The sequence below is a fragment of the Oryx dammah genome, unplaced genomic scaffold, assembly GCF_014754425.2.
Source record: "Oryx dammah isolate SB20612 unplaced genomic scaffold, SCBI_Odam_1.1 HiC_scaffold_23, whole genome shotgun sequence".
In the NCBI taxonomy this organism is placed as follows: Eukaryota; Metazoa; Chordata; class Mammalia; order Artiodactyla; family Bovidae; genus Oryx; species Oryx dammah.
The window spans coordinates 110,732,550-110,744,401 of NW_024070207.1; the positions used below are offsets into that span (position 1 = coordinate 110,732,550).

At 40.4% G+C, this 11,852-nt stretch overlaps 1 non-coding gene across 1 annotated transcript; it reads right to left on the reverse strand.

Annotated features, from left to right (window-relative positions):
* Positions 1–8,888: 8,888 nt before the first annotated feature.
* Positions 8,889–8,961, reverse strand: TRNAE-UUC. The gene has a single exon. It is a non-coding gene; the product is annotated as a tRNA-Glu (tRNA).
* Positions 8,962–11,852: the final 2,891 nt, after the last annotated feature.

The window sequence follows — 11,852 nt, forward strand, 5'->3', positions numbered from 1 at the left end:
ACAACAGCAATACAGCTTTGTTTTCATATTTACCTGATATGTTCTTTCTCCCAATCTTGACTGTTTTTAGAAATTTATTTATCTGTTTATCTTTGGCTGTGCTGGGTCTTCACTGCTGCTTGAGCCCTCTCCAACTGTGGAGAGCAGGAGCTGCTCTCCAGCTGCAGTGTGTGGGCCCCTTGCTGTGGTGGCTTCTCTTGTTGCAGAGCATGGGCTCTAGGCATGTGGGCTTCAGTAGTTGTGCTCCCAGGCTTCAGAGCACAGGCTCAATAGTTGTGACTCATGGACTTAGTTGCTCTGTCGCGTGTGGGATCTTCCCAGACCAGGGATTGAACTTGTATCTCCTGCATTGGCAGGCAGACTCTTTACCACTGAGCCACCAAGGAAGCCTCCAATCTTGACTTTTGACCTTATTGTATCATACCAAGAACAGGCCAGTAGGAATGGTCCATGTCAGTTATAGAAAATAAGGACCTTGCACCCTCAGAACTGGGCTTCCCTGGTGGCTCAGTGGTAAAGAATCTGCCTGTAATGCAGGAGATGCAGGTTTGATCCCTGGGTTGGGAAGATTCCCTGGAGAAGGAAATGGCAGCCCACTCCAGTATTCTTGCCTGGAGAATCCCATGGACAGAGGAGCCTGGAGGGCTGAAGTCCATGGGGTTGAAAAAGAGTTGGACATGACTTAGCTACTAAATAGCAACAACAAAGGCCCAGCTTGCATCTGGTTTTGAATTTCATGCTTGTTTTTGTCCCCTTATCACTTGCTGCTTCCATGGTGGATAGGACCAAGTGATAGATGAGGTTGATATGTATGTAAGGATCTAGCCAATAAATGAGACAGACTCAGATCCACCTGAAAGGATCAAATTAAATAGTAATAAGTTCTGAATCTATTTTTGCCAAAACATAGTGGAAAGAAGTGGAAATAAAGTTCCCTTATTTACTGGCCTGAGATAGAAAAAGAGTTCTAGATTAGGAAAGTTAATATTCAGATATAGAATTCTGAAAGGACAAATTTCAAAACGTTTTGTTTACAGTATGTTGGGGAGCCATTTGATGATAACACATCAAGTTAGAACCATGTGTCCTTACTTTATAATTTATGAAAATAAAAATTAAATGTAGAATACATTTGTCCACATGGGGAAACAAACCAGAAAGGGAGAGATAATTGGCTGAAGACTTAGAACGTGCTGAATATGAACATGAGAGGGGAAACTTGAGGAATATGATTTGAGGCCTTATGGTCATCTAGTTTTCTAGATGACTTCTCATTTCCTGGTTTGGTTCCTCTGTGAAGGATCCCCCAATTCTAGCAACGATTGCTATTATATGTGACTGAGGTCATGAGTCTACTTACCCAGATCTACTCATACCATCAGTTTTTCAGGGCAAGTCTGGGGTATAAAACTGTGCCCTCTGGTGGAGAAGGACACTACGCACTGTGCATCTAAACCCTGATTTTCCTTATCTGTAAAATGGAAATAATGGGAATACCGATCTCCTGTGGTTGTTGTGAGGGCTTCTCTGGTAGTTCATTGGTAAAGAATCTGCCTGCCAATGCAGGAGACAGAAGAGACATGGGCATGATCCCTGGGTCAGGAGGATCCCCTGGAGAAGGAAATGGCAACCCACTCCAGTATTCTTGCCTGGGAAATCCCATGGACAGAGGAGCCTGGAGGGCTACAGTCCATGGGGGTCACAAAGAGTTGGACACGACTTAGCAACTAAACAGCAACAACATGGTTTTTGTGAGGATTAAATTAGATAATTGACCAATTCGTTCTTAATAAATAACACTATCCTTCTTGATATTCCCTCTTCATTCAACAAATATTTTTTATACATTTTCAACATGTTAGGCACTGAGATAAGTACTCAACACATGGTAGCTATCACTGCTGTTTTGTCATTTCATCAATCCATTTTATTATATAATTACAGGGTATCAGGCACTGTGCCAAATTTAGGAGCCAGTAAATAAGACTCAGTTGTGTCCGACTCTTTGCTACCCCGTGGAGTATAGCTCACCAGGCTCCTCTGTCCATGGGATTTTCCAGGCAAGAATATTGGAGTGGGCTGCCATTTCCTTCTCCAGGGGATCTTCCCAACCCAGGATCGAACCCAGGTCTCCTGCATTGCAGGCAGGTGCTTTAACCTCTGAGCCACCAGGGAAGCCTGACAAATAAGACTTAACCTTCAAGACTCTAGATAAGCTTTTCTGGTTCTACTAATGGGAATCCACTTCTCTTTTGTGAGTTCTTTGGAATTCTTCAATGATATTTTCTCTTCAGTAAAAGAGATCACTGTCAGATGCCTTCCTACAATGTGCCAGGTTCTGGCTGACTATAGGACAAAAGAAGGGTATGAAGGTTTTGCAGACTTTTGCCCCACATAGGCTCATGACAGGACTTTTGCTCCTCCTTTCCTTTTCATCTCCTTTCCCTTTCCCAGGACCTAATTTACTAGGGGAAATGTTCTGTGAAGTACCAGGGGGAAAACACTACTGTAACAAGAAAAAAGAATATAGACATGAAGCAACCCAGACCCAATGTCCACTCCAGCCTCTCCACAAGAGACCAGAAGGAAGCACTGGACTTGCCTTTTTTCCAGCCTGTGGGCAAAACCCAGCCCTTCATTCGTCTTCCATTCCATAGCCTTCAGCAAGATGTTTGTCATCTAGTTCCTGGAAGAGACAGGCCAGGGGTCAGAAAAGGATTAAATTTCCTTGGGCTTGAATCCTACAAGTAGGTAGAAAAGGAAAGAAAAGAAAGAGTCCATTAACCATGGTTATGAAAAGTCATACCTTTCCCACTGCCAACCTTCATGTCCTTTCAGGCATTGTAATGCTGCAAAGAGTTGCTGTCTCTTTCCCTACTAAATGCCTACTTCTGTTAATCAGGCTTTCTTAGGTGGTGCCAGACCCTAGGAATAGGTTGGGAGAGGGAGGAAAAAACAGTCCTTTATGGCAATAATAAAAAAGTTATTTTTAATTTAAAAGTGTCTCAAAGTGGGGAATTCCCTGGTGGTTCAATGGCTAGGATCCTCGCTCTCATTGAAAAGGGCCCAATTCAGTCCCTGGTTGGGGAACTAAAATCCTACAAGGCTGTTGGCCTCAAAAAAAAAAAAAGTCTCAAACGGTTTAGGTTAATGCATGGGTAATAAGTTGGTTAAATTAAATTTAGGATGCTGGGGAGGCTAACTTTTGAGGCTGACATTTGATAGCTCAGTTGGTAAAGAATCTGCCTGCAATGCAGGAGACCCTGGTTCGATTCCTGTGTCGGGAAGATCATCTGGAGAAGGGATAGGCTACCCACTCCAGCATTCTTGGACTTCCCTTGTGGCTCAGCTGGTAAAGAATACACCTGCAATGCGGGAGACCAGGCTACCCACTCCAGTGTTCTGGCCTAGAGAATTCCATGGACTAAACAGTCCATGGGGTTGCAAAGAGTCGGATATGACTGAGTCACTTTCACTTTCACTTTCCCAGGTGGCCCTAGTGGTAAGGAACCCACCTGCCAATACAGGAGACAGAAGAGGTATGGGTTTGATCCCTGGGTTGGGAAGATCCCCTAGAGTATAACATGGCAACCCATTCCAGTATCCTTGCCTGGAGAATCCCATGTACAGAGGAGCCTGGTGAATCCCATGTACAGAGGAGCCTGGTGGGCTACAGTCCATGGGGTCGCACAGAGTTATACATGACTAAAGTGACTTAGCATGTGTGTGCATGGCTATAATAAATCATCTTTTTTTTTCTACTGCAGTGGACCAAATCTTTAATTGGATAAATTGTGAATATGGTCTATATTGTGGACCCTTTCATTTTTATGTTATGCTCTTGTGGAAGGTTCTGTAAGCCCAGTGCAGCTGGTTTTTGAAGGCAGTATTAGGAACAAACCAGCCTTTAAAAGGTGGGAGCATTGCTTACCATTCCTCTCCTTCTATTACTGCTCAAGAGCTGGTTTCCATCATCCAATCAGTTAAATCTTGACTAGATGTTGAGAGTTAACTATCTTCCGAGGTTTGAAATTTAAAAGATGACTCCTGCCTTCTAGAAGCTTGCAGTATCATTGGAGTACCACGATGGACACTTTACATAATTAAAGAAATAATACAGAGAAAAGTATAATAAGTTGTCAGATACAGACTTAGTGAAATAGAAACGTAGAGAAAGTAAATGATTACAGTCAGGAAATCCTCTTAGAAGAAGTAGAACTCCAGCTGGGCTCTGTGAATACAGGGAGGGAGGAAGGTACTCAGAAAAGTAAATACAGCATGAGCAGACCAGAGAAAGAAACCAGAAAGTTCAGTTTCAGTTTCCTCATCTGTGAGATGAGTCAGGAAGCCAGATATGAGCCCCTGTGCAGCACGGACTGTGGTCTTCAGTCTTGTGGCTCTATCATCAAGCAGGATTTCTCTCATAGAGTAGGCACTTGATAGATGCATCTTGACTTGAGCAAACATGACATATGGAGGAGATGGCTTGTAAATTTGTCCACCCAGGGACAAAGTTCATGTTAGCAAGCCATGAATCTCCCTCAGCAATCTGGGGCTCAGCTGAGAACCATCCTGACTGAGACAGGCACATTACTTCTCCCTAGGTGTGGGACTAAGTCCTCTGAGAATGCAGAAAAAGGGTTATCTTGCTTGTGCAACTCACTTCCACTGGGGACACAGAGCCCTGGTTGCCTCCAACATAAGTTTCAACTAGGTTGGTCATGATAGTGACACTACTAGGTCACTCAGGGAACTTGCTTGTTGGGAAATGAGCAGCTGGGCTGTGGGTACATTGATAACATTGATACCTGGCCACCCTCCATGGGTACCTTTAATTAAAATGACATATTTTAATTAGCCAGGTATGTGCGATAATGTGAGACAGAAAAACAACAAACATTCCCATTTAACTCCTTGGAAAACATTCTTAACCTCTTTATAAAGTTTATTTATGAAACTGGAAAATTCAATTTGGATAGTTTAGTCTCTTTTTGCCTAAGGGAAGAACTCTCAAATGTCACCTCTTCCTGTGATTCTACGGGCCACTAGTCTATGTCCTCACCAAGACTCCTCCAACTCTCCCTCCCAGCAGAATGCTTTATTTATATTGCTTCCTCTGAGATCTTATGGCACAGTATTCATTGGAGCAGTTGTCACAGTGCATTTGATAACATTTCTACTTTTTCTCTTTGGGTGGTGGATTCCTGGAGGTCAGGAACTCTCTCTGTTTGATTGTTGTAGCCTCAGCACCCAGCAAAGCACCTGGCATATAGTAGGTGCTTAATAAATGGATTAAATTAATATATTGGCTCTATTGATTACTTTTAAGGAACTTAAGATAGAATTTACTTCCTTGGTGGTTCAGCAGTAAAGAACCCACTGGCAATGCAGGAAATGTGGGTTCGATTCCTGGGTCAGGAAGATCCCCTAGAGGAGGGCATGGAGACTCATTCTAGTATTCTTGCCTGGAGAATCCTATGGACGGAGGAGCCAGGTGGGCTACAGTCCATGGGGTTGCAAAGAGTTGGACAAGATTGAAGTGACTTAGCAGCAGCAGCAGCAAGATAGAATTCATCAGAAAAATTCCTCCTGTTCATTATCTTTACTTTCTCTGACTGAGACTATAAGAGCCTCTTGGCCAACTAAAAACCATCCACAGAATTGGATTGTAGGGGATTCTGAAATGAATTCTATCCTAGAACCTCCAGGAAGGAAAACAACCCTGCCAAAACCTTGTCCACTGAGTCCTGTGTCAGATATCTGACATCCAGAACTGTAAGATAATCAATTTGTGTTATTTTAACTCACATAGTTTGTGGTAATTTGTTACAGCAGCAACAGGGAACAAATATAGTAGGTGAGGAAAATACTGTCTACATCATATTGCCCAGGAACAATTCACTCTTGCTGTACCAGGAGTATTTTGCATATTCCTCCATTAGAGTTAATGTCATATTATATTGATTTGTTTCCTGTTCTCTCTCTTTTAGCCTGTTTGCATTTCCTTGTGCAGGACTGTGCTTTTTTCATCTCTGTATTTTTAGTCCCTTAAATGTCACTGACTTTCTATGTGTGTCTCTGGTGACGAAGGAGGAAGAGGGGAGGCACGTGGGAAGGAGACGTGATCATGGTGGCGTCAGCATGAGGGAGGGGAAGCTCAGGAACTGGTCAAGACTGGATCTGGCTGACGTTAGTTCTCTGTGGTGTGGGCTGGTGGTGCTGGAATGCAGAGTATCTGCAGGTTCACTGCAGGCAGGAGGAGGCAGCGCCAAAAGCAGCTTGGTTTCTGTGGGTTTCTTGGTCCAGGAATGATTGATGAGCATGTGTCATCAACAGTGAACTCCTCTCTGATTCCCTGTCACCCACTCCCTCACTCAGAGTGTTTCTCAACCCTTGTAGTCCCAGACTGGAAGCCACAGACTTCAGTTAGAATTGGAGCAGCTCCAGTCACTGAAGTATTCAATTTGGGCTTCCAGTGAGTGACACTGTTTCTCTAGTTTCCCAACACTAGACTGCAGTACCTTCAGGGGCCCTGAATGTGCCCTTTATGAGCAAACCCATATTCTGGCAGACTTGGTCCAAGACATTTATTTCAGTCCATTAACGCAGATTGCTCTTAGTACATGTATGTGTGTGCATGTGCACGTGCATGTGGTTAAAATTATATACAACATGGAGGCGGGATTTGAGAATTCCCTGAGCAGACAAAACCATTTAAGTCAGTAAGCTCAACTTGCTGCTGCTGCTGCTAAGTCGCTTCAGTCGTGTCCGACTCTGTGCAACCCCAGAGATGGCAGCCCACCAGGCTCCCCTGTCCCTGGGATTCTCCAGGCAAGAGCACTGGAGTGGGTTGCCGTTTCCTTCTCCAATGCATGAAAGTGAAAAGTGAAAGTGAAGTCGCTCAGTCGTGTCTCACTCTCAGCGACCCCATGGACTGCGGCCCACCAGGCTCCTCTGCCCATGGGATTTTCCAGGCAAGAGTACTGGAGTGAGGTGCCATTGAGCTTCTCCAAAGCTCAACTTAAATCTAGCTTATTTCATGAAAGTAAGTGAAACTTAACCTAGGTCATTTCTTATAAATGCCTGTGACAATCATAAAAGAAACTTGAGTTACCGTCTTTAACCAATCCCCTGCCACCTTGACCTCCCCACCTTGTAATAACCAGTCATTGTAAGCGTTAATACCTTTCTCATTTTCACTTTATAAGCCCTGCTGTAATTTAATGCCCCCGAGCTTCATATCCATCTTTGAATTTAGAAGTCTCCAGTCCCAAACTGTTTTTATTTTATTAAAAAAATTATTTATTTTTGGCTGTGCTGGGTCTTTGTTGCTGTGCAGGCTTTTCTCTAGTTGCGGGAAGCGGGGGCTACTCTCTAGTTGTGATGCGTGGCTTCTCATTCTCTATTGTTGCAGAGCACGGGCTCTAGGGCACACAAGCTTCAGTGTTTGCAGCACGTGGGCTCTAGAGCACAGGCTCAGTAGTTGTTGAGCATGGGCTTAGTTGCTCCACAGCATGTGGAATCTGTCTGGATCAGGGGTTGAACCTGTGTCCCCTATATTGGCAGGCGGATTTTTTTTTTTTTTTTTACAACTGAGCCACCAGGGAAGCCCCCAAACTGTTTTTATGTGCACAACAAACTCTTATTAAATACTATTTGTTGATTTGGTGGTTTTAATTATGTTATGTGTGTACATGTGTGCTTAGTCATGTCTGACTCTTTGTGATCCCATGGACTGTAGCCCTCCAGGCTCCTCTGTCCATAGAATTTTCCAGGCAAGAATACTGGAGTGGGTAGCCATTTTCTCCTCCAGGGGATCTTCCTGACCCAGGGATCAAACCCACATCTCCTGCATTGGCAGGCTGATTCTTTACCACTGAGCCACCAGGGAATCTTAATTGTGTTATTTCTGGATTTTTGATAGTTTTCTGGCATCAGAAGTGGGACCCAAATAAGACCTTCAACAACTCTGAAGCCAGCGAGCAACTGCGTGCTGGTACCCACAGGACCCAAGGAGCTCAGTGCTTTCTCACCGACCTTGCAGTCAGCCTGAGTGCTGCTCTCTTTGCGTGTTGAACTCTCCAGCTTTATCATGCATACCTGTATTCTGTTTGTTCTAGCTTCTTGGTTAGTCACCCTTCTGTCTGTAAGGGGAGAACCTGTGATTCCCTGGAATTTAGGCAGCAGTAGGATTACTGAGCTCCTCATGGATTGTTTCAGGGAATCTAAAGGCAGAGATAGATTCCACTTCGTCTAAATCTCATTCTCCTCCCCGCTTAAAGACTCCTGCTTCTTGTATGTATAACCACTATGGGCCAAAATCTTGTGCGTTTCTGGCAAAATGAGTGAACTTTACAAAGAATAATTTGGAATTATCATGGCCACTTTGGGGAAATTTAACTTAGATAACATAGTCTACTTTAAGAGGTGCCCTTGAAAAGAGGATTACAAACTTCTCAGAGACAATGGAAAATACTCTTTGATCGGTAAAAGTTTCTAAGAGACCAACTGACTCCAAAAATAGCTTTTCTTAAAGAATTTTTATAATGCACAAGCGCACGCGTGTGCACACACACACACACACACACACACACACACAGAGTCTATAGTTAAAAAAAAACTTCGGCCATCTGAACAGGTAACCTTAACTTTAACTTAGTCTGTTGGCCAGAAACACAGTTTGGATTCAGATTCTTTTGCATTTTGTATTATTATACTTGAGACATAGTTAAAATTAAAAAATGAAAACTATAATATCTCTGTATCTGTACCTGTATCTGTATCTGTATAATATCTCTGTACCTACTTGTTTAGGTATATCCATATTTGTACGTGTATTATGTATTTATGATTTTTTTGGCTGTACCATGTGACTAATGGGATCTTAGTTCCCTGACCAGGGATTGAACCTGGGCCCTCAGCAGTGAAAGTGCCAAGTTCTAATCACTGAACCACCAGGGAATTCCCATGTATATATGATATTTTTTAAAGAATTCTATTTAGTTGGCTTAAAGAGAAATAAGTGCTTATGTAAATTAAGTATTCCTAAAACTTTTCTGAAATAGAAACTCTAACCCAATTGTTTTCAAGTCCACATGATCAGAAAAATCCTTGATGAAAAAAAGCTAGTTTAAGTTTGTTGGTTTAATAAAAACAAGCATTTTTTGGAATTGTCATTATTAAATGTAATGCAAGCATATAATTTTTTCTACCTTTGTTTACTTATCAAATAAGCTTATGCTATCTTTATGTTACAAAATAACTTAAGATGATGGCTAGCTGTTTGATGTCTAATCTAAGCATAATTGTTAAAAACAAGTAATTTAAATAAATGTAAATAAGATAAAAGTTTATACTAGGCTAAATAATTAATATTTATATCTAGTTCATTTCCAAATAAGATAGTATACTGAGACATTGATCACTGAATATAAATTTAAATTTATTTACTTTTCTTAATTTTTACAGAGATAAATGATAGTTGAGTCTATTAGTAAATATGTCTTTTGTCACATTAAAACCACATTAAAATTGTACTATGAAAAGCATATTTCTAAAAATAGAAATTTACATAATTATGTTTTTATAAATTTGCTATTTTACTATGAGATGCTAAATATGTGATAAATAGCTCACTACTGCCTGCTTCCTAGTTTTCCCTGGGAAGTTAAAGATTCAGTTCAGTTCAGTTCAGTCGCTCAGTCATGTCCTACTTTTTGCGACCCTATGAACCGCAGCACGCCAGGCCTCCCTGTCCATCACCAACTTCCATAGTTCACTCAGACTTATAGTTAAAATTTATAAACAATGTGTAAAATTAGAGCTACTACAAACAATGAAGAATGAAAGAAAACAACTTTGTATACAAAGTAAGGGAAGAAAATCAGATTTTAAAAATCAGTACAGGTTTATTCCATTTCCTCATAGAAAACAACTCCATAAAATATTTGAATAAAAAAAAAGAGCAAACAGTTTTCAGTGTTTGCATATTTTTTCTACATACTTTTTTTCTCCCTTCAAATTCCAAAACACAGTAAAATTGAGATAGTCTTAATTTTGTCACAGTCACATAGCCTTTGATTCTGTCAACACACATTCTATCCATTGTCCATAAAGCCCCTGAATATCTGGCATAAGGAAATTAAACTCATTGTCTAAACTCGAGTATATAAATCCCTTCCAAGTGTCAAATTGCTCATTCATTATGAGACTGGCTCTTCCATTTCCTTGCTAAGGATGTAGAGGTGTGTGTTACATCCTGAAAATAATAAACTATGTTTGCATAGCATGGATACAAGCAGTAGTTACTGCACAAGTGGATAGGACACAAAACTACCTGAGCTGGTGGATTAGTGTGTTGCAAGGAAGAAGAGCTGGTGGCTGGTTTTATCTTTCCCTCTAACTCTTTGACAGCCAACAGCACATGAACATTATTTGTTAAACTATTCTGCCTGTGCATTTTTTCACTTTGATTCAAAGAAAGGAAAACTGACATTGCTCTCTCTCACATTGATTGGAAGAAATCAATATGATAGTGAAGATTTTGTTGATTCTAGGAGTAGGAAACATCAAAGTAATCTTTATTATGAGGCATGAACTTAGAATTTTTAAAAACTGAAGTATAGTTGATCTATAGTGGGATGTATTTTTATTTGAGGAGTATGTGAGGAATATAGGATGTAGTTTTGTTAAGGAGAAAGAGTAATGTCTAAAATAAACTTTTTTTTTTCAGAATAAAAAAGGAAAAAGAAGAAGACAAAAGCTAAATGGATATAGAAAGATGCAAAAGGTTTGTGGAAAAGAAATTTTATGTTGTGAGGTTATAGCCGGCTAAATTGAATAGATTTATACAGGGATTTTTAAAATAAAAAACTAGAGTTTAATTTTCTCTCTGTTAAAATCACAAAATTTCTTACATTATTGGTCTGTTTTTAATAAAATATTATAAAGGTTTTTCTTTATCTTTAATGTAACCTGCCTAGGAAACAGGGATTCTTTGTCATGGGAAATATTTCCCTTATTCCAAATTGTCTTTGTCAGATCTTTGATTAATTAGGAAAACAGAGTCTTTTCAGCTTTAAAAGCTAAGGGTTTTTTTTTGTTGTTTATTTTGGTTTTGTTTTTTACAGCTACTTAACTTTGTATATTTGCCTTTGAAATCTTTCAGTTGTCACTTTGGTGAATGGATAACTAAGTATTATTTCATAGTGACTTATGCTCCTATTTGATGAACTATTTCTAATCTTTTGACGTTTTTAACAAACTTCCCCAAATCAAATTCTGAATGAAGTCTTTTTGACCGCAAACTAACTGGGATTTTCTGGAGGGCCCTTAGAAGATCACAAAAGATTTGCTCTTTCTCCTTATGAAAGAGAAATCTCAGTTTATTTAGGCTTACTTGATATTAACTTCTGTAGGAAACATTGTCAAATAAAAAGTAATGTTCTTCTTAGATTATATTTACATAGTATATATTATTAATATGTGTTCTAGAAATTATATAAAATTCCAAAAAATCTGATATGTCCTGGTATAATATGATCAGTCAAAATTCTAGTCATTATTTTATAACAATGTATGCATAAAATAATAGTTTGCTTCTCAATTGCATCACTTTTTGGTAGCCTCTCGCTAGATCGTTAACCATGCTGGTTTTTAAGTCTTCTGTCACTCATAGTTATTGTTTTTCTCTTGATTCCTCTCTGAAAGCATTTATAATTAGCTACCAGCAACCCCACTTCCAAGGAGTGGCGGCTGCACAGGCACAGGAGGGCCGAGAGGAGCTACTCCACGTTCAAGGTCAGGAGAGGCAACCTCGTCCAAGGTAAGGAGCAGTGGCTGTGCTTTGCTGG